This window comes from Trachurus japonicus, chromosome 20 (assembly GCF_045865225.1).
Source record: "Trachurus japonicus isolate A0001 chromosome 20, Traja_1.0".
NCBI classification, from domain to species: domain Eukaryota; kingdom Metazoa; phylum Chordata; class Actinopteri; order Carangiformes; family Carangidae; genus Trachurus; species Trachurus japonicus.
Window position 1 is genome coordinate 3,437,245 of NC_140926.1, and position 22,061 is coordinate 3,459,305.

A 22,061-nucleotide genomic window follows, 5' to 3' on the forward strand; every position below is an offset into this window, starting at 1 on the left:
CTTCTGTAGTTATAAAGCTTTAATTGCAGTGATACAAAAACAGGCGGAAATTGCCAAAAATGTCCTCTGCATGAAGAGGTTGTTAGTCACATTTTCCTTTCTTTCTTTTTTTGTATTTTGTAATAACTCTGTAAGTTTACAGCTGGTCTAGTGCCTGTCAGTCTGTACAGTGTGAAGTTATCCTACAGAATAAGCATTAGTTAAAGGGATCGTTCAACATTTTTGGCAAATTGGCCCATTGCCATGATTGCTATAGTCATAGCAGTAGGTCGAACTATCCCTTTAACAGAGATCTTTATATTTGATTTGATCATAAAATATCATAAAATAGTGATTCCTACATCTCCATTGGTCACACATTTGATCTAACATCTCATATCCAACCAGAATATAGTGTAAATGTGGACATAACTTACATCTATTGACTGAAATACAAACGTTTTCACTTTAAAAACAAAACTGCTCTCGTGCAGAATTAGAAAACATATGAATACACTGCAAAAACTCAAAATCTTACTGAGAATATTTGTCTTATTTCTTGTCAAAATGTCTCATTTCTAGTCAAAACTGATCTCTTTCCACTTTAAATAAGACTCATCACCTAAAAATTTACTTGTTTTTAAATCATTTTCACTTGTTTCAAACAAATTTTCACTTGAAATAAGTAGAAAAATCTGCCAGTGAAAGCATGTTTTTTGTGCTTGTAATAAGAAAGAAAAACTTGCACCACTATCAGATTTTTCTACTTATTTCAAGTGAAAATAGACTTGAAAGAAGTAAAAAGTGTCTAAAAACAAGCACCTTTTTTTAATGTATAACTATGTATATGTATATGTATAAATATACTTATTTTAGGTATAATGAGATTTGTTTTGACTAGAAATGACATTTTGACTAGAAATAAGACAAATATTCTTGGTAAAATTTTGAGTTTTTGCAATGTAAAGATAATAAACGAAACTACAACAGTGACCTGCACACGTAAAATAAGTTCAAATAAAGGGTTAAGCCACCTGGTCAGTGACATGCTGCACTCTAAAGGAAGAAACTGTGTTGTGGGTCGGCTGCTGAGTCCTCAGACGTGTCACCTCTGTCAGCTCCGACAAATTTAGCAACAGCAACTAAACACTACGGAGCAGGGAAACAGAGGAGGCCAGAAATTGGATTAGCCAGTTGGATGTGACGATAAGCCAGTGAGGACAGCCGGTGCAGCGCCTCCGCGGCCTTTCTGATAACAAAGCTAATCCATCCATCTTAACCTCCCGGCCTCTGCTTCGAGTCCCCTCATCAAACATCCCACCGCCCCATTGTTAGCCGTGTTTGCTGCCTGTCCTGCTGCGGCGCCGCGGCCATAACTCTTCGCTCTGCGTCGTGGTGAGCGGGTCAACTATTAATTTAGGTGAAGTGCCGCCGTGTCTGTACCTGCTGCTGCTGCTGCTCGGCTCAGCTCAGCACGGCGAGCGAGCGAGCGCGGTCCAAATGAAAGAGACGTGGTGTCTGTCATCTTTCACCTGACTGGCACCGTCACTGCTCCTCCTCCTCTGGGGGCTTTCTGCTTTCTGCACATTGTCTTCTTCCAAAAGTCACTCGTCATCCAAAAAGTGTCCGTCGTGACCGGGGCAAGACAAATTACATACAAAATAAATATTACTCAAAGAAGGAAATGTGGCTTTTTACAGGAAAATGAAAATGTGGCCGTCAAATCAAAAACACTCACAGGAAACAGGAAATGGAGTCAAAGTGTCCCACTGATTGTTCTCTGCGTAAAACACACAGGAAAACAAATGCAAGAACAAGTCAGCTATATATACTGTATATAAATAAGTGTGTGCGTGTATAAAAGTGTGTCACCTTGCAGCCTCTATCACTAAAAATATGGGTTTTATTGACTTATATCACATATTTAGATGTCTATGTCCATATTTTCCATATTATGTGTGCACTGAGGTGCCATTAAATCCATAATAATAATGATAGTAAATAAATAAAATACAAAAATGATAGAAATGGAGCATATTTATGAGAAAAATAATTGCACCACAAGTCCAATCAAGTCATAAATGATCAGAAAATATTATTATATAAGACAAAATGTAAAATATAATCAAACAAGATCAAAGCCAAAGACAAATTCTAGTAGAAATAATAGTTAGAAATTGGAAAATGCTTTGAGCATCATGTGTTTCTGCATAAAAATCAACTAAATCTAAATATGTAAAATACATGTAAATATGAAATGAGGACTGTTGGTCAGACTTTTTCACATATTTATAGGATTTTTTTGGGTAATAATGATATTAGGCCCAAATGAAAGAGACGTGGTGCCGTGGCCACCGCCGCCTGTCATCTTTCACCTGACTGGCACCGGCTCCTTCTCCTCCTCTGGGGGCTTTCTGCTTTCTGCACATTGTCTTCTTCCAAAAGTCACTCGTCATCCAAAAAGTGTCCGCCGTGACCGGGCAAGACAAATTACGATATTACAGCAAAACTATCAGCAGAACATTTACTGTGGCCAAGAGTGAAGCAGGAGTCATACGTCAGTCTGGATGGAGCTAGGATGGATGGAGACGGAGGAGGAGAAGAAAGTGGTAGAGTGGGAGATGAAGAGATGAGGTGAGTGGACACGTTTCAGTCAATTCTCATCTGATGAGTTCAGACTGTTTCACACGGTAACTGTCTCTGTCTGAATTTGCAGATGAGTGTGGCGATTTTTAGAATTTAAAAATGAGCCATCACATACGGTGCTGACCATGTCCAGAAATGAAAATAACTACAAAAGCAATTAAAAGATGAAGATTTTAAGCCTAATTTACATAAAGCATGTGATTGTTTAAGTTTCAGAAAGACAGGAAGGTGTTTCTATCTAAGCTAATTTATTAAACTAGCTCCACAGTGGCTCCGCCCATTTTTGGATTAGCTGGGAATTTGGGGGCGGAGCCAAACACTGTCAAGACGCCAATGATCGGCTATTCATAACATGCTGCATTGGCCTTCATTGAGCTGTGGGTTTGTTTTACACTGAGCTTGTTTTATTTTGAAAGGGAACAACCCTTCTCTTCACAGTGTGGGACAGATGTTAATCTGTCTGTCACTAACCCAATTTGCAGATCATTTTTAGGGTCAAATGTTTGTAAAATGTTTAAATGAGATCTTATTTTACGAACACACACTCAGCCGTCACACATGGCATGGTACTGATGTTGTCCAGAAATGAAAAAGACAACAAAAGCAATTAAAAGACGAAGATTTTGCACTTAATTAACATGAAGCATGATGTGATTGTTTCAGTTTTCAGAAAGTTTTTTAGGTAATCCATTGAAGTTAGTTTTTTTAAAACTTATTTTAAACAGAAAAAAGGAAAAATTGTCTGTTAAAAAGAAGTTAAAATTAAAGTTATCACACTAATTTATTAAAGTAGCTCCACAGTTGCTCCGCCCCCTAATTCCCAGTTTATCCAAAAATGGGCGGAGCTTCTGCTAAAAATGCAGATTCTGCTAAAAATGCAGCTCAGAAGCAAATGGATGATGTCACAGAGGCCACGCCCCTTTTTACATACTTTCTAATTGACCATTTATACGTTATTCATAACATGTTGCATATGCCTTTATTAAACTGTGTGTTTATTTCACACTGAGTGTGTTTTTATTATTCACAGTGTTGGACAGATGTTAATTGGTCAGCTGTTCATCTACATAAATAAATTGTTTATGTTGGCAAATCCACTTCCCCAAAGGAGACGAATTAACGAGCGTTTGCGTCGCACTGACAGTTTTTATTAGCGATGTCACATGTGACAGGAGAAATGTGTAAATGTAAATGTTGGCTGTGGCTCTCCACACACACACACACAGTTTGGGAACTAAGTTAGCGGCTGCAGTGTGCAGGGGAGTGTCTCCTTCATTAGAGTTAAATTCAGTCTGATTACACAAATTGATCAGCGCTCCTCAGCCGTTCCCCGACTTTCTTAATCAGGCTGCGGAGCCGTGGGTTTCTTTTTTTCTTTCTCCTTTGGTCATTAGATGTTTGTAATCATCTCTCCACATGTGGCTGTGAAGGACACGCTGAGCTCTTTTGAAGTGTGACTGCTGCTGCTGCTGCTGCATCATCCCTCTGCTCGGCTTCCTTCCTCCTACATACACACACATGCATGATGCACCCGCCGGCCCGCAGCCCTGTCATGACTTCTTTAATCCTAAGTGGAGGTGAACTAGTTAGTTTAGCGAGAGACTGAACTAAAGCAGAGGAGCCAGTCACGCTTAATGAACTGAGACTTTCATCAATAGGAGTCCTGCTCTCCTTCAGCCTTGCTGGGTGAAATGCCCCCCAGGTAGCTGCTCCTGACAGCTGCTCCCTTGTTTGAACATCAATTTCATTTTCAGTGCTCCTTTGCCCCCGCTATACCAAATCCCACACCAATTACGACACAGATAAAGTGTTCTACGGGGGAATGCTGCTAATGAAATGCGGTCTTTAGGGCCGCTCGTGTACAGTTATGTGACAATGCGGTTGGAATTGCTTCAGGCTAACAGTGTGTCGGCATCAGCAGCCAGAGGACTCAGCTAACCTTCACAGGAAAACATCTTTTTTTTAGCCAATTCAAGTGTTTTCTTCTTATTATTTTTCTGTAATTGTGATAAACACTCTGCAACGTCTCTCAGAGGGGGAAACCTTCAGTTCACGCCTGAGAAGCTGCTTGAAGTTTATTCTGTTTGCCAAGGACACGACAGCAGCAGCTACAACACACACACACACACACGCAACATACTGTAGGATGAGTCACGATACAGGACATCACACACACTCACATGCACATGAAGGCAACGCCTCGAAAACCACAACTACTCACTGAGATTTATTTGACTTTCACTCACTTTTTCAAGAACTCACCAGTGATGTGACATTTCATAAAAGTGCATCAACACAACCAGAAATAATACACTTGTTTCTTTAAAACGTTTCCCACAGTGCAACTCACCTGCAGATAATGTGGTTTGTTTTATAGCGCTAATGTGTCCTGACATCCAGAAGGAAATTAATTTGTTGCTGCACTAACAAGGTAGAAGAAAAAAAAACATGAATAACAATAGATTCAAGTAGAGAGTTAAAGCAGAAGTAAGTGATCCGGTGGTTTTGTCTAACTTCCTGTCAGCCGATGGAGTTAGCAGCCCCCGCCCTCGTCCCTACGTCACCACATTCACGCGCATCCCTTGGCTGCACACACAGAGAGGACTGCCCCTTTATGCCGTTCTCTCTCCTCATTGGATAAAGGTTGTAGGATACAGGGAAAGTTTTCTCCTCGGCTTACAGCAGAGCAGAGTGACTGACAGACCCGTGTTTCAGACCAAACACTCTATAGAAGTGATTGCTGTCGGAAGATACAACTATTTAAGACTTATATTAACACAAACATTCTGCTTACTTCTGCTTTAACTATAAATAAGAAAGTTTGTATTATAGGTCTAGTGGTAAAGATATTTGCATAATGTGCAGTTAGGTGACGTGCCAGCATTGGCACTGTTAGTTTCTCATGTGAGATTTTTGATTGACACATTCTGCTCTTCCTCCTTTAAAAAAAAAAAAAAAAAAACTAATCTTGCAAAGGCAGAGTGAGACCACAGTCCTGGATGATGCATAACATGTCTGCATGCACTGTTTACATGCATCATGTCATGACAGCAGATCATGTTTTTAACTCATGATGGATGGTTCATGTGTCTGTTTTTATCTATTTGTTGCAGTTAAACGTCTGTTTCTGTTGCTAATGTTGTTAAGTGCAACAGTGATTCATTAGTCAAGCTCCTGGTGAACTTGTATGACTCTCTGCAGGTTTTCTGGTGAATTTGAGGTTGTTGGTGAATTTGTGTCAGCCACCTGCAGCCCTGCACCGACGAGAAGAAATGATGTTTAAACACTTAAAAATAAATCTATATTGTGCATTTAATTCATACAAAGAGAAAGAAAAAACAACCACCACCACACATAAGAAAATAAAACTACACCTTTTTACAGAAAAGACAAGCAGTAAACTGAAGTAGTCTAAGTACACAAATCATTTTGTTAAATGTCATCCATCCATCCATTGTTTTCAAAACATCAACAAAAGCATTTATTTTCAACTGTATCTTAGCTGTAACCTTTTCTATTACAAGGACCTCATTCACCTTTTGTTTCCATTTGCAACCATGAAGTTGTGATGTTTTATGACATGTTCTTTTTGGTTAGCTATCAGAAGAAGAATCTGAATTTAACTATTTAAAACACTTTAAAAAAAGATGCCACTGAAACAATCTAATATCTGTTTGAATTTTCTTCAGGACTATACTTTTCCTGAGCCGCTGCGCTGCCGTATCCCTCCGCTCTCTGCAGCCGTAGATCCGAGCCGAGGCTGTGAAACATCAGACAGAATCTCTGGAGGTTCTGAAGAAATTCCACTTGAGGCCTTAAATAACTGGATCAAGTCCATGAGCGAGGGAGCAGCGGGACCGTCTAGACACATCCCACCCTCACCCTCTCTCTTCCTCCTCCTCCTCCTCCTCCTCCTCCTCCTCCTCCTCCTCCTCCTCCTCACCCTCTCCACACACTCGTGGACTTTGAGGCGTTAAGTCGTCGAGGGCTCAGAGCCGCTCCGGTGTCGAAGCATCAAGTGCAGCTGCAGCTCCGTCCAGACTCAGAGCTCTGCAGACATCTTCAGCCCTTTATGCTCACACTTTCTCTAAGTCCAACTCTCTGCAGACTTTGCCTGAAGGAATTACCCACAGTTCATAGCGTTGTGACATTAAAATGTGGGGGAGGGAATAATAATAATAAAGTATGGGATTCAGCCTTTGTATTGCTTCCACTTAGCCTCCACCTACAGGCCAACAGACTCAGTTCTGTTGATCGTGGTCTTTAGTGCAGAAGTCTGAGATGAAACCATGAAGTGCACAAAAGTTTTTTTATTTTTTATTTGTGAGCTTCTGCTCGGTGTCTGAATGCAAAAAAAATAATAAAAAATTAAAGTGCCGCGCTCCTCACCTTGTTTATATTGTACAGTCAAGCTGTGATTGTGATGTTTGACAGGCACCTGAAGGCAGCATTGTGGCTCCTTTGTTGAGAGGTTTTTAAATTTATGCGCAACAAATATCAGTCTGTCACTGTCACAGCTCCGTGTGACACTTAGAGGGAAAACAGCAGATCTCACACGTCTCGTCTTCAGCGTGTGTGTGTGTGTGTGTGTGTAGGTGTGTGTGTGTCTGTGTGTGTGTGTGTGTGTGTGAGAGGAGCTACAGTATTTGCTGGATTTTCTTCTTTGTTTTTTCATTTCAAAAGAAAGAAAAACTTCTGTTTGTGCAGCGCTGCAGCTGGACTGACAGTCGTCGGCCGCTCGGTGGGTCTGACCCCCACAATAACAGTCCAGCCCCCCCGCTGCTCCGACAAACCTGTGTCTTAAAGGGATAGTTCACCCAATATTGAAATTTCGGGGCTTCAATACATTACATATGAGCATCATGGAGGTATTTGGATGTTTTTTGGTGTGTCTTTTTGTTACGAAGACAGTTGGTATCCATTTGCAACCGTCATATGGACATGCACTGCTACGCCGAGACCCCCTGTAACTCAGAGAAGCCACGGAGGACTCTGAAACTTCTCCCAGCCCTTAGTCCACATGAGGGGGAGGAGATAATGAGTGAAATTTCAATTTTGGGTGAACTATCCCTTTAACAACTGAGCTAAACTCAGAGTGGTGCAGCAGTCAGATGTTACAGTATTACTACTGGCTGCTGGAGGAGGAGGACGAGTTTATCCTCCTCAGTGTTTTCCAAACTAATTGTTCACAAATTAACAAAAGTGATGATTATTTTTATTCTTTCGGTGTTCAGGAAGTTTTCAGACCCCTTCACTTCTGTTTCTGTTGCAGCCTCGTGTTCCTAAACCGATCACACCGACAGACAGACAGACAGACAGACAGACAGACAGACAGACAGACAGACAGACAGACAGACAGACAGACAGACAGACAGACAGACAGACAGACAGACAGACGTGTGTTCTGACTCTTTTTCTGTGACTCATCGTATTCGGCTTTTTTTCAGGATCGTCTTCGAGATGTTTCTGAAACTTGTGAACGGATCAACACAAACTACCACATCTGCACAACGATGCAGATCAGAGCTGCAGAGCTCAGAGACACAGGAGTGTGTGTGTGTGCGTGTGTGTGTGTGTGTGTGTGGAGAATACAGAAACATTTGTGCTGCATTGAAGAGTTCCCAAGAAAGTCTGGAAGAACGAGGACTCTTCTGGAGCTGGATCTGGAGGGAGAAGTCCAGGAGCGTTTAAACCACTGGTGCTTTCAGCCTCTAAATGCAGGACTGCACCACAAAGTAGAAAATCTGGTAACCCTTTGATTTACAGGTCGCTATTTACATGATAATGCAAGAAATAGCAAAGAAATAACAAGTATTTGCGTCATAATGTCTAGAAATAACGGTCAATTACTTAGTTATTTAGAAATATAGCCAAGACATAATGATTGTAATTGACAATTACAAGGTGCCTACCATCGTGCCTGAAGGTAAGGAGTTAAGTGTCCATGCAGTGTCTGTCTTTATTGATTAGACTAATCTATGAGTGATAGCGTGACACATACGACATGTTTATTTTGATGCTGCGTTTAAGCGTCGTCGTACATGAGACGGATGGAAAAAGCATCAGGATGTTTAACTCAACAGAATCACCTACAGGTTTATTTTCCACACTCAGATCGTTGAGTGAAGCTTCGTGTGACTATATTCAATACTCTATAATGCACAGATCAATAATAGTGATAATGGTGTGAGTGTCTGAGCTTCACAGTCTGAATGACCATTCGTTAATGGGGGTCAAAGGTTAGCGCTGGTGGCGGCCAACAGACTCACTGCAACGTTTTTTTTTTTCTATAATAATATATATTTTTTTTTTTTGCACAAAAGACTCAGATCCTCCAGTGGTGAGACCTTCAGGAGAATTGGACATACCATTATCTTGTAATTGCTGCGTGTTCAGCAGAAGTTGCATAACAACACTCTTTTCTTTTTAAAAGTGGAGCTGAATACGAGAAATCAATGGCGGAGCGGCGCCGTTTCCACACAGTGGAATTAAAAACAGGACATAAAAACCCCTATAAGAAGGAAATTAATACAACAAAAGGAACAGAGGCCTGTAATTTGAATTTAAAAGCAGGTAATGGAGGTGGCATTTAAAGCATGTTTAAGTGTCATCAGCGTTCACCATGGAAACGACTGGAAGAGCAGCTTCGCTATATGTGATTGTGACTGATTGATAAGATGTGTGAAGATGCAGACAAAGCTGCAGGCAGGCGACTTTGATAATGATAATGACTCAGCTGATAATGACAGGAAAGGCCACACAATGTTTTTGTCTTTCACCATGTCAGATTAAACCGTCACAGCGGCAGAAATTCTTGCCTTCGTGTCTTGGTCCGCAGACTGAAAACTGAAAAGTTCAGACATGAAAAAGAAAAGGAAGAAGAAATGGTTGTGGAGCCAATCCTGGATGAAAACCGCCACAACGCTCTGGTGGACAAGTTGTGACCTGCACATTCACCACGCTATGAGATAATAACACAACGTTACCACACAGAGTTGTTTTAGAGGGAAATACAGAGACTGTTGATGAAAAACTGTCCCTGAAGGCAACGCGCATCAGCGGTTTTGCATGAATTTCCCTCTAAAACAACTCTGTGTGGTAACGTTGTGTTATTATCTCATAGTGTGGTGAATGTGCAGGTCACAACTTGTCCACCAGAGCGTTGTGGAGTTGTTGGATTGTGTATTTGATGAATTTGATGAGGAAAACCAAGAAATCCCATTAGCCTCCGTAGCGTAGCTCTGAGCAGCTCACGGCTCTGCTCTGCCGTTCTAAAAAGAGCTTGCACCGAAAATTAACGGTAACAAACCTACTGCTATGACTATAGGGATTATGGCAATGGGCCAATTTGGCAAAATGTTGAACTATCCCTTTAAGTTACATATTTATGTTTTTGAAGTTAGTTAGAATTAAAGACGTTAACTTTATATTTATGTACATTAGTGACATGATGGAGACAGCAGAGGATGGACAGAGAAGGAGAACACAGGGAGCTTATATAAGTCTTGCATGAGATGTCTCATGATGAAGTGAGTCCCAGTGGATGATGGTTAAATATACATACTGACTCCACTCCACGGCACAGCTGGGGTCCAGAGGAAGGCCGTCTGCCCAGGCCAGGTGTCTCTGAGGAGGCTCGCAAGAAAAAAAAAAAGAGAAAGAAAAAAGAATCAGCACAGATGGTGGTGAAGCAGTTCGACTGAATGAAGCACGGAGGCAGAGTTCAGGAGTTACTACAGGAAGTGAAGCAGCAGCTCCAGACGGCGGCGGCGTGATAAATGTGGACATATATGGAGACACACACACACACACACACTACAACACAGAACATAAGGCTGTACACACACATGTGGGTTTTAAAGCTTATATTTACTTCTGGTGTCAGTAAGACTGTGTGTGTGTGTTTTAGTGTTTGTTAGGACTGTGGTGATGGTGCAGGTTCGAGTCAGGGCCCGGTTGTTCAAAGGTTTAAACTGATCTGATGTTTTTTTTTTATAATGGATTGGTTCAAATCTTGAAAATGTGTTTGGTGTTTGGTGGATTCAGGAACAAAATGTGATTTAAATTAAATTCAAATTGGTCAAATAAACAACATTTATAATGTGTGTAGGCTATATATGTGCCACTACATGCGTATGTGTGCGTATGCGCATATGTTCGTATATGTGCATGTACTACATGCATTTGTGTGTGTATGTGTGATGATATGCAAGTGAACTTGAACTTGAACTACTGTATACATTTATTGATTGATATTTTGCACATGATTTTTAAACTGTTACAGTGATAAAGTTACAGAGGGTTAGTTAACTTGATTATTCAATCACACAAATAAAGATCTTCTCCTCAACTACTGGGTAATTAAAAGACATTTGAAGTTTGAATTTGAAACACAATGTATTTGAGTAATGTACTGTTATTTGTATATTTGATCAGATACGGTCTAAGACAGCACAAAATCAACACATTAACCCCATTTTCAAATCAATCTACTGTGAGTGTCTCCATGCTGCTGTTCTTGTTGTTTACAGACCAATCAGCCTTCAGTCTGATACACAGTCACATTTAACTCTCATTATCTGAATCTGGTAATAGGGTTAGGGTTAGTTTAGGTTATAAAAGTAAAGATGGACTACCTGGTGATCCTGCATAACAAAACAAGGGATTTCAAAATCCAGATAATTTTGATCCAGATGAAATCTTTTAGACCAACTGGGCTCTGGGTTTCTATGACGGATCAAACCACTGCAGCATCAGGATATAAACTCATAGTCCATAAATCCACATCACACATGTTCCTCTGTCTGTCTGGAGGTAAAAAGCCGTCCAGTGTGTCTTTTGGTGTTAGAATGAGAAGAACTCCTCGGACCAGTACAAACAGGCTGATGTACGACTGAGCTTCACACACACAGAGAGACACACACACACACACACACACACACACACACACACACACACACACACACACACACGTCTCCTTCATGTCCATTTATTCTCGGTGTGAAGATAAAACTCTGACATCAACAACACACTCCACCGGAGCTGACGAGCTGCTGACAGAAAAACCTCCGCTGATGTCCGACGTTGTTCTCACTGAGCTTCTGTCTCTCGTCACCATGGAGACGGTGGAGGGAAAAAGGCCTCCACTCATAGTAGGCTATATTATTACACGGCTCTATTGAATGCTGCTCTCTGATTGGTCCAGCGCTGCGTTCTGCGGTCCGTACTTCTGAATAACACACTGCAAAAACTCAAAATCTTTCCAAGAATATTTGTCTTATTTCTTGTCAAAATGTCTAATTTCTAGTCAAAACTAATCTCTTTTCACTTAAAATAAGACTCGTCACCTAAAAAATGTACTTGTTTTGAGATCATTTTCACTTGTTTCAAACTCATTTTCACTTAAAATAAGTAGAAAAATCTGCCAGTGAAAGCAGTTGTTTTGTGCTTGTAATAAGAAAGAAAAACTTGCTCCACTATCAGATTTTTCTACTTATTTCAAGTGAAAATTTGCTTGAAAGAAGTAAAAAGTGTCTAAAAACAAGCTGCTTTTTAATGTAATGAGTCTCATTTTAAGTAGAATGAGGTTTATTTTGACTGGAAATGACATTTTGACTAGAAATAAGACAAATATTCTTGGTAAGATTTAGAGTTTTTGCAGTGCAGACAAATGACTTGTAACTTGTTACAAGGAGAGTGGAGGCTCCTTCCACATCGCTGCTGGAAACCAAAGACACAAACGCACCCCGTAAACTGTAAAGTTATTCTCTTGTTTATGACAGAAAAGACTACACACAATACACACACCGTAATAACACGTGTATGGTAATCCATCGATCCACTGATTGATTATCAAAGGCTTCAAATGCACGAACGGCATGCAGAAATGATGCAATTAAAAATCGATGAAAGTCGTATTTTGTTCAACATTATGTTTCAAATGAATTATTTTACTCGTAAACCGTGTAATAAGTGGGATAATGTATAGTTTGCGTCGGGGTTCCATACTTCCTGTCTGGGTTTATTTCTCCATAACAACCTCCGAACTATACATTATCCCTTACTTAGTGTATATATAGACACACATTCTCTGTGAGCTGCTGCTGCACCACTGTCCAATTATAGGACAGATTAACTGGCATGTAACCTGAGAAGCTTCAGCTCTTTCTTCCACTATCAAAGTGTGAGTCACTAAACGCATCATCGTCGTCCGTCCACCTCGGAGCAGCAGCAGCCAATCAGATGTTACGTAACACTCACACTCACAGCTCGGTGTGTGTTTATGACTCACAGAGAGATTTCACTTTGCTTTTCCACTAATGGTCTCGTTAGAGGCGGCGCTGTGACTCCCACCTGTCCATCACTGACCCGGCCCCGCCCCCCACGCCCACACACACACACACACACACACACACACACACACCTGTTAACTGTTCCCTCATATCATCTGTGCTTTTTGGATTTAACCTTTTTATCTCTGTCTCTGATTCGAGTGTTAACAACGACCACTGACTCCACCACCGGCCAAACCCTCTCACCTGTATTAAAGGTGAACTGTTGTTCTTTTCTTTTACTGGTGTCACCAAACAACGTTTTACACCTTAATCTGACACAGTTTATAAGTTTAGAAGACTTTCACATCGAGGTGCAGAAAAGGAAGAGGAAATCTCTCCCTGCATGCTGATTTTATACAGACTTGATGCTATATGATTTACAGATGCCCCCTAAATGCCCCATGTGCAAACTATAGAAAGAAAGAAAGAAAGAAAGAAAGAAAGAAAGATAGATAGATAGATAGATAGATAGATAGATAGATAGATAGATAGATAGATAGATAGATAGATAGATAGATAGATAGATAGATAGATAGATAGATAGATATAGATAGATAGATAGATAGATAGATAGATAGATAGATAGATAGATAGATAGATAGATAGATAGATAGATAGATAGATAGATAGATAGATAAATGCAGATCATCAGTAGATGCTCCAATTTTCAGATGTCTCTAAACGTCTCACATCCACACACACATCACCAGGGGCCTACAGTGATGGTGCGTTCAGGGGCCACAGTGTTTGTGGGGAAGACTAAGGGTTTTATAATTGTCAGTGCAAACCGCTGGGGGCCCCGTTCCTCCGCCGGGGCCCCAAACATTTTGCCCAGTCGTTCCTTTTCCAGATGGTGCAGCTCTCCTCTTCAGCAGTAAACTGCAGCTCTGCTCTGTTCACTGCACGCTGGGGTTTTTCAGCGCTACAGCTGCAGTGCATAACATTAGACTCTGGCATTTGAACATTTGGCTTCAGCGCTAAAAAAATAAAACAAAACAAGTCAAGTGAACGCACCACAACACAACACAACACAACACCTCGCCTGCTACTGTGGGTCAACTGCTGTGGGTCGGCTGGGAATCGTACGACTGCAATAAAAACAGTCGAGAAGAAGCAAAAGTGGAACAAAAACAATCTGATATTGTTCCACGGCCAGTTGTTGAAATGACACACACACACACAGGAAAAAAAATCCATTTATGTCCTCTGGCCGCGTTCCAAACGGCTCCATCGAGGCTTCATTGTTGAGGACAAATTGGTATCTGGGCACAAAAACTGCAACTCCAGAATGAAGCTCTCTGGTTGTGAGAGCTTTATCTGGCCGACGCCGGCAAAGTGGCGTTTATTTAACTACCAAAGACGAATCGACTCCTAAAGGTAGAAGAAAGACTGATGAACTGACCGCAGGAATGAAAAGGTGGAAAAGCGTGGGGGACAGATAAAGGTCAGCGATGAGGAGGCGCCGAGCGGGAGCGACGTCTCATGTCTGAGGTCCCAGACTGAGACCGAGACAGCGAAAAAGAAAAGAGCGTTTGGAGAAACTGGAGGCAGAAAAACAAAACAAAACAAACCAAATAAAACCATGTGAGTTTAGACGGTTTCATTTGGATCCCGTAGTGAAGACGACTCCTTTTGTTTCGTGGTGCGTTCAGGCTCCTCGTGTCGTGCTTTAGACCCATTAGACGTTTAGATTCATCAGCGGCAGCATCATTATCACCACCAAGGAGCCGTCTGATTGGTCCCTAGACGTATAAAGACTGAACTGATGCTGTGTTATGTTTTATTTTTTCGGAGACAGGTGTGTTACAGGCTATTAAAGGAATAGTTCACCAAAAAATCAAATTCAACAAAGTCATTGTTGACTCACCCTCATGCTGATGAATACTCCGGAGTAGTTTTTTATTCCTCAAAGTGCATCCGACACAAAAACGTCTATAAAACTACACAAAAAACATTTAATATTCCTCCACACTGCTTGTCCACTGCAATCCAAGTGTCCTGAAGGGACATAGTCCAGAGTTTACTGGAGACAACGTCATTTAGGACATTTTTACAGCCTAAACAGTCCTAAATGAGGTAGTTTCCAGTAAACTCTGGACTATCTCCCTTCAGGACACTTGGATTGCAGTGGACGAGCAGTGTGGAGGAATATTAAATGGTTTTTGTGTAGTTTTATGGACGTTTTTGTGTCGGGCCCTATTACTCTCATATACTGTAAAGTTTTGGTTGGACTAGGAACCGGCCTCCCGGGTCTCCAGATGACCTTTGAGGAATAAAAAACTACTCTGGAGTATTCATCAGCATGAGGGGGAGTCACTAATGACTGAATTTAATTTTTTGGTGAACTATTCCTTTAACTAGTGAGGAGATAAATAGATCCTGATACAATCGATCGATAAAGTTTAATCAAAGAGGAAACAGATGCTGATAAATCAACAACCTGTGTGTGTGTGTGTGTAGGTGTGTGTGTGTGTGTGTGTGTGAGTAGGTGTGTGTGTGTGTGTGTGTGTGTGACTCTGATTGCATCAATCAGCCCGATGCCGTTTGGTCGGCAGCCTGATTGGCAGCAGCCGGGACCTGGTGCTGCTCCAATCAGGCTCAGCGGGGGGGCGGGACCTCCTGCAGCTGCAGCCAATCACGGCTCAGAATCCGTTCAGCTCATCCACAGTTCATTTGATGCTTGAATTTTATTTTTATCTTTGTCCTTCAGTTGTGTGAACACATGAACGATGACTGTTACGTGAGGTTCAGGTAATCAGCCAATCAGAGGGCAGAAGAGGCTGGAGGGGGGTTGGAGCACCTCAGTTACCTGTCGCATTAAAGGGATAGTTCAACATTTTGGCAAATTGGCCCATTGCTATAATCCCTATAGTCATAGCAGTAGGTTCGTCACCTTTATTTGTCGGTGCAAGCTGTTTTTAGAATAGAGTAGAATAGAATAGAATGAGATAATAACACAACGTTACCACACAGAGTTGTTTTAGAGGGAAATTCATGTAAAACCGCTGATGCGCGTTGCCTTCAGGGACAGTTTTTCATCAAGCAGTCTCTGTATTTGCCTCTAAAACAACTCTGTGTGGTAACGTTGTGTTATTATCTCATAGTGTGGTGAATGTGCAGGTCACAACTTGTCCACCAGAGCGTTGTGGAGTTGTTGGATTGTGTATTTGATGAGTTTAATGAGGGAAACCAAGAAAGAAATCCCATGAGCCTCCGTAGCGTAGCTCTGAGCAGCTCACGGCTCTGCTCCGCCATTCTAAAAATAGCTTGCACCGACAATTAAAGGTAACAAACCTACTGCTATGACTATAGGGATTATGGCAATGGGCCAATTTGCTAAAATGTTGAACTATCCCTTTAAGTGGGTTGTATATTGTATGTATGTTGCTCCTGCTGCAGGGCTCAGAGACAGAGAGAGTTGGTCTGAAAGCATCAAATAAAAATACATCTGCTTGGTGAAAGTGCTCGTCACTGCTCTGCTTCAGTTAGTGCTCGGTCCCAGAGGAGGAAAAAAAAAAAAGAAAAAGAAAAACAACATTAGCGAGCTTCATATATCTTCTATGAGTCAGACTCTTATTTAAACATTCAGTGCACATCATCGTCTACATTAAACCTGCTGCTCCTCTGAAGAGCAGCACCAGAGAGACGCTTCAAGACACAACACTGAGAAAGTGGTGGTGGTGGTGGTGATGCAGAAGGGCAGCGTTCGATTCCCGTGTTCCCGTCTTTTTATTTTTATTTTATTTTTTCTAATCTCAACCGAGCCATGACCCGTATTATAGTTACCACGGCAACCGAGGTCCAGTGCACCTGCTGCCCTAGGAGACGATAGTAAAGGTCGTATAAAGCAGGTGAAAGGTGAAAACATGAACATGTCAACTCTATGGAAGAAAGAAGAGATGGAGGGAAAACAAGAGGGTTGATGTTGATGTAGGTCACATGGCGCCCAGTTGTTGATGTCCAGAAGCAGGGCCGATTGATCGCTGGTTCGAGCACACACCAAAAAAAGAAAAAAAAAAAACGTACAAAAAAGCTATTTTATATTTCACCAGAAGACTTGTGGCCGTGCGACGCTTGACCCTTTCCAGCCCATTTCTAAAATATAATATAATATAAAGTAGGCCTATAATATGCAATGTTTTAAATTAACCTAGATATGTTTAAGTTTCCTTCCTGAAAGTATTTTTTCTCCAGACAGATTTTTTCTTAATTTTATGTGGTCTTCAAATATTAAAAGCAGAGTGTTTTTGGTAAAAAAAAAACGTGTTTAGATGTATTTATATTCTATGTGAAGAAATGAAAAGAATGCCATTTGCAATAATAGTTCATCTGCATTCAATGTTAATGGTTCAAAGGATGTCAGGCTGAATGGTCGGCCCCCACACATTTCCACTTCACCAAATCATGGCCCTCTTTGCAAAAAGTTTGTTCACTCTGTGCTAGGAGGAAGGCAGAGAGCCTCCAACAACAAGTTACCAGTCAGTGATTTAACAGCACTAGGACTCTGGAGCTGGTTAATTAAAGGTACAAATGGAGCAGAGTTGAGGTTATCATAAGTATAAACTCAGAGTTGACACAGCAGCTATTATATGACATAATTGATGCAGATGTGTGCATCTGTCAGAGGCAGAGGTGGCCCTGTCCAGACGTTATCTTACATTAGTTCTCATGCGTGACAAGTCACCAGCACATGGATGAACCTCAGGCCTCGTCACTGTGACAATAACAATAATAAAGAAATGACACATGTGGGATGTATGAAGAGGAGAAACCAGTGGAACGATCACATTAAAACACACTGAGCTGAGTGGGAGTGGGAGGAGCCGTCTCCCCGACGCCCTTGACTCCTGCAGTCACACTCGTCTCGTCCTGCGGGTCATGTAATTAGCGCTTCGTCACAGCTGTGTGAACACTGATGTGTTCATGTGTCATGGAGTCTTCTCCCTCCACCGCTCCGCTGTAATCACTCAGTCCTGAGAGGAAGGTGCTCCATCCTGTCGCTCATCTGCTGCTTCCTCTCCTTCCTCTCCTCCTTCTGTTTATTTTTACTCCTGTTTTCCTGTAGCTCAGCTTCTTTAATTCCCCTGAACACTTGGGCTGTGGGTTAATTTTTCAGCTGTAATGAGGAGGAGATTGATGTCACCTGGGTGAAGGTGGCATTAAAATCCAGAGTCGGTACCTCCCTGATTGGCCACAGGCATCAGGTGACACTTTGGTCTCCAGGGAAACAGAGGAAGGTCAATGAAGAATAATCTGCAGAGGGTTTGAACAAAGAGAAACTGTTTTTCTCCTAATGACACCGTGTGCGCCGTCTCCATTCAAAACCATGAAGCCATCATCAGGTGTGACACCAGGTTCTGAGCTCATGCAGCTTCTGCCAACGTCTTAATTTACACCTTCGCTCTCTGGGTCCAAACATAATTTTTTTCAAAAGTTAGTGAAATAAACTGATGTTGCTCTCAGATCGATCCACTTTCAGATTCTGGGTCAGTTTTTTTGGAGGGGGATGAATTATCCAGATGTGTGATCCTGCTGTGTTTTGTTCTGAGAGCCTGGAGCTGTTGATGAGATGATGTGATGATGTAACAGCGAAGAAAAACGAGGTGACGAAGCACAAACGCCTCTGTGTTTAAAAAAGAAAAGAAAAAGAGATGCATAAAACAGATCAAAACAGTTTCTTTTGACTGGATATAAATCTTTCAGGCTTTTATGCAACATTTTCGACAGTTTTCAAATGATTTTATATCTTTAAAAAAATCCAAGATCAAGAGTGAAACTTCACTTTTCCACTTGTTCACCCATCAGTCATAATATTATGATCATCTGCCTAATATTGTTTATTGTATCTTTTGGATCCTCATTAGTCTTCATTGGGGTCCACATTAAATCAAACAGAGACAATTACAACATTACAGCCTTTTCACAAAAGAATGACATAAAGTGAATCAACGTAAATATATTAACATGGTTATAGAAGAATAATGTGAACTACAAAATTTCCTCTGGGAAATGCGCACATGTGTATGCTACCTGTGTGTATCTGTGTGTGTGTTTATAAACATGCTAACGAGCTCCAGGTGGATTGTTTAAGTTAACGAGCTCTGGCCTGAGGCTCAGAGGTTACCACGGCAACTTGAGGTGGTTGCCAATGACGATATGGGCCCCCCAGGCTGAGGCAGACAGAAACCTGGAGAAAAAGAGCGATTTTCTGCCTCTGCACTGGTCTCACATTTGGGCTTATTCTGACAAAACGGTAACTCCTATCAGAAAGAAACACAGACCATCATCGCTGTAAGGACTTCCTGAACTATTTGGTGTGATTTTGGTGTTTCTACAGTAAATATTTTTGCAGAAACGTGCGATTTTAAAACAGGGGTTCGTTCTGCTTCTCTCAGAAAATCTTTGTATTGGAGTCAATGAGGAGCAGAGACAGACGTGGCCACACTTAGAGGCTGAAAATTCAAATACTGCAAGTCTCTCAGATATTTTGAGCACATGGTGAGAGACAGAACAAGTTTGTCTACAAATTTGGAAAATATCATGTGTGTAGAGTGTAAGTTGTGTCCGGGAGGAGCGTGGAAAGAGAAAAGTTTCAGAAGATTTCAGACAACTTCTCCCACTCTAAGCGATGATGTCACCCACTCTGACACGAACATTCCGTGCAATACACACCCATTATAATCTCAACATTTCTCCAAAAATTATCACAGTCATTGAACAGTGATTGATCAAAAACTATATGACCTATCAAAACGTGGATTAATACGCCAAATATGCCACTCGATCACACTAACACATCGACTCTGAGGACAACATGTTCACCTGAGGTTCCTGTCGAGAGTTTTTGGGGAGTTTTTCCTCATTGGATGTGAAGGTCTATGGTCATGATGTTTTGTCATGATGCTGTGTGAAGCCCTTTGAGACAAACTGTTTGTAAAACTGGGCTATACAGATAAAATTGCTTTGCCTTATTCAATGTTATTCACTTCACCCGTCCGTGGTCGTGGTGTCAGGTCTGATCGGTGTTTATATCTGTGACTCTGCTGCAGCCGGAGCAGAAGCAGGAAACGCTCCAACATTCAGTTACATCCAATGTAAACACCAGTAAAATTGGAGCCAAGTGGAAAACGTTAGACGCCAAACAACTGTCACAACAAAACAAATGTGACGCTCTCAAAGTCTTGACGATTTAAGTCGCTGGAAAAACTGTTTGATTTTTCTTGGAACAAAGTGGATTCACACACACACTTTATTCACACACTCTGACCCTGGAGGTAAAAACTGATCCAGCGAACAGAGGGATGGACGGATAAAAACCAAACAAACAATCTGCTGTGTACTTTCATTTTTCTTATCTTCCATCTTCTTCAGACTGAAAACTTACTCCCTCTAAACTTTCAGTCAATCGTCTGTTTACACAAAGTGAAAGAGTTTCCAAAATAATATAAAAATGCATAAATACGAGCCGAAAAAGAGGAAAGGAGGCGATTCAGTTGATTTTGTGCTGTTGTCCCGCACAGCTTTGTGTACACAGTTAAAACAGAGGGTATTAAAAAGTGTGTGTGTGAGATAAAGGGTGACATTCTGTCAGGAGGCTTAAATATCAGGAGTTGACTTTGGAGATTATCTGACAGAGTCATTTGCATACAGACACTTCTGACAGAATCGATGAAGCAGCGAGCTCTCACTCTCTCTCACTCTCTTTCTCTCTCGCCGCCTCGCTCTATCAAAACGTTGCTGAAATTTTCATGAAGGAAGAAGAGAGGAGGATGCTCGTCTTCCGCATGAGAGGGAAAAGTGCCACTTGCTCCGGAGTGATAACGTCGATGTGCAATGATTGCAGGCGCAGGCTTCACCGCCGCCGACATCCACATCAGTAGAAGTTGCGTGATCAAACCGGCTTCACCACCGCTGACGCTCGGCGCTTTGATGAATAAAATAGTATGCGGACATTTTCTAATTAATGGAACATCATTTTAATAAAAACTTCTGACCTTGATCTTTTCTTTTTCTTCTTTTTCTTCTTCCTGATTTCAAACTGTTAGCAGCGTTCAGGCAGCTGCTCCTGGAAGTTTTTTTTTTTTAAAGGCCCCAGAATATTTCTGCAGTCGTTCATTTGAACTTCTGATCTCAGAAGTAAAATATATTTGAGAACCAAAAAAAAGAATAAAAACACATCTCAGTGTAGTTTTTACTCAGCTTCTCTCTGGAGCTCTGGTAACAACAGGTCGGTGTCAGCCAATCAGAAGAGAGGAGGCTATTTTTGAATGAACAGGCCGACCAAAGAAGGTTAATTTACATGTCATTGTAAGACAGTGATGTTAATGTAATCAAAAGGGTCAATCAACCAACTTATTAACTTTGTTTATTTTAGAAAGGTCATCGTTAACTCTGAACTTGATGAAATTACTGAGTTTAATGTGTTATAATCAGTAGAAACTGTTACACACATTGAATTAAGTCTTAATTAAAAAAGTAGCGTCACTGTCTCATTGTCGTCCTTCAGGAACTAAACGGACTGTTTCTCCTTCCTCAGTTACATCATTGAAAAATGATTTGATCCCTTGAATATCAACTGTTACATTAGGCTATGTTTTGTTATACGGTTTGGTTATATTGTCTTTTTCCTTCCTATAAATGCAGCCATATATGCATACTATTACTATTATTGATACTATTATTATTCAAATCAATCAAAAAAACAGTTGTGTTGAGGACACGTCTTCATATCTTCATCCCTGATGCCTGTATCTTGCGCTTTAAAGAACAGAGCGCCACGACCTTGAAGTTTAACCTTTAAACACCAAATTTTAATGTATTCATCTGTGAGTACTAGTGAAAGTTTTTACCAACTTTGAGGGAATTCCCTGCAGGCATCACTGAGATATCACATAAAGAAGAACCCCTCCGACTCTGGCTGTGCTGGGAGGGGGCGTGGCCATCTTGTTGTGACATCACAAACTCACAGAAGTCCGGACGGCTCGTTTCGAGGCTCTGTTTCTCTACGAAACTGGATGTTTTCTTGCTCTTAAGATTAAAACCAAGGTAATTAAAGATGGAGCCAGCGAAATTGATTGGAAAGACTAGAAAGAGAAACAGGAA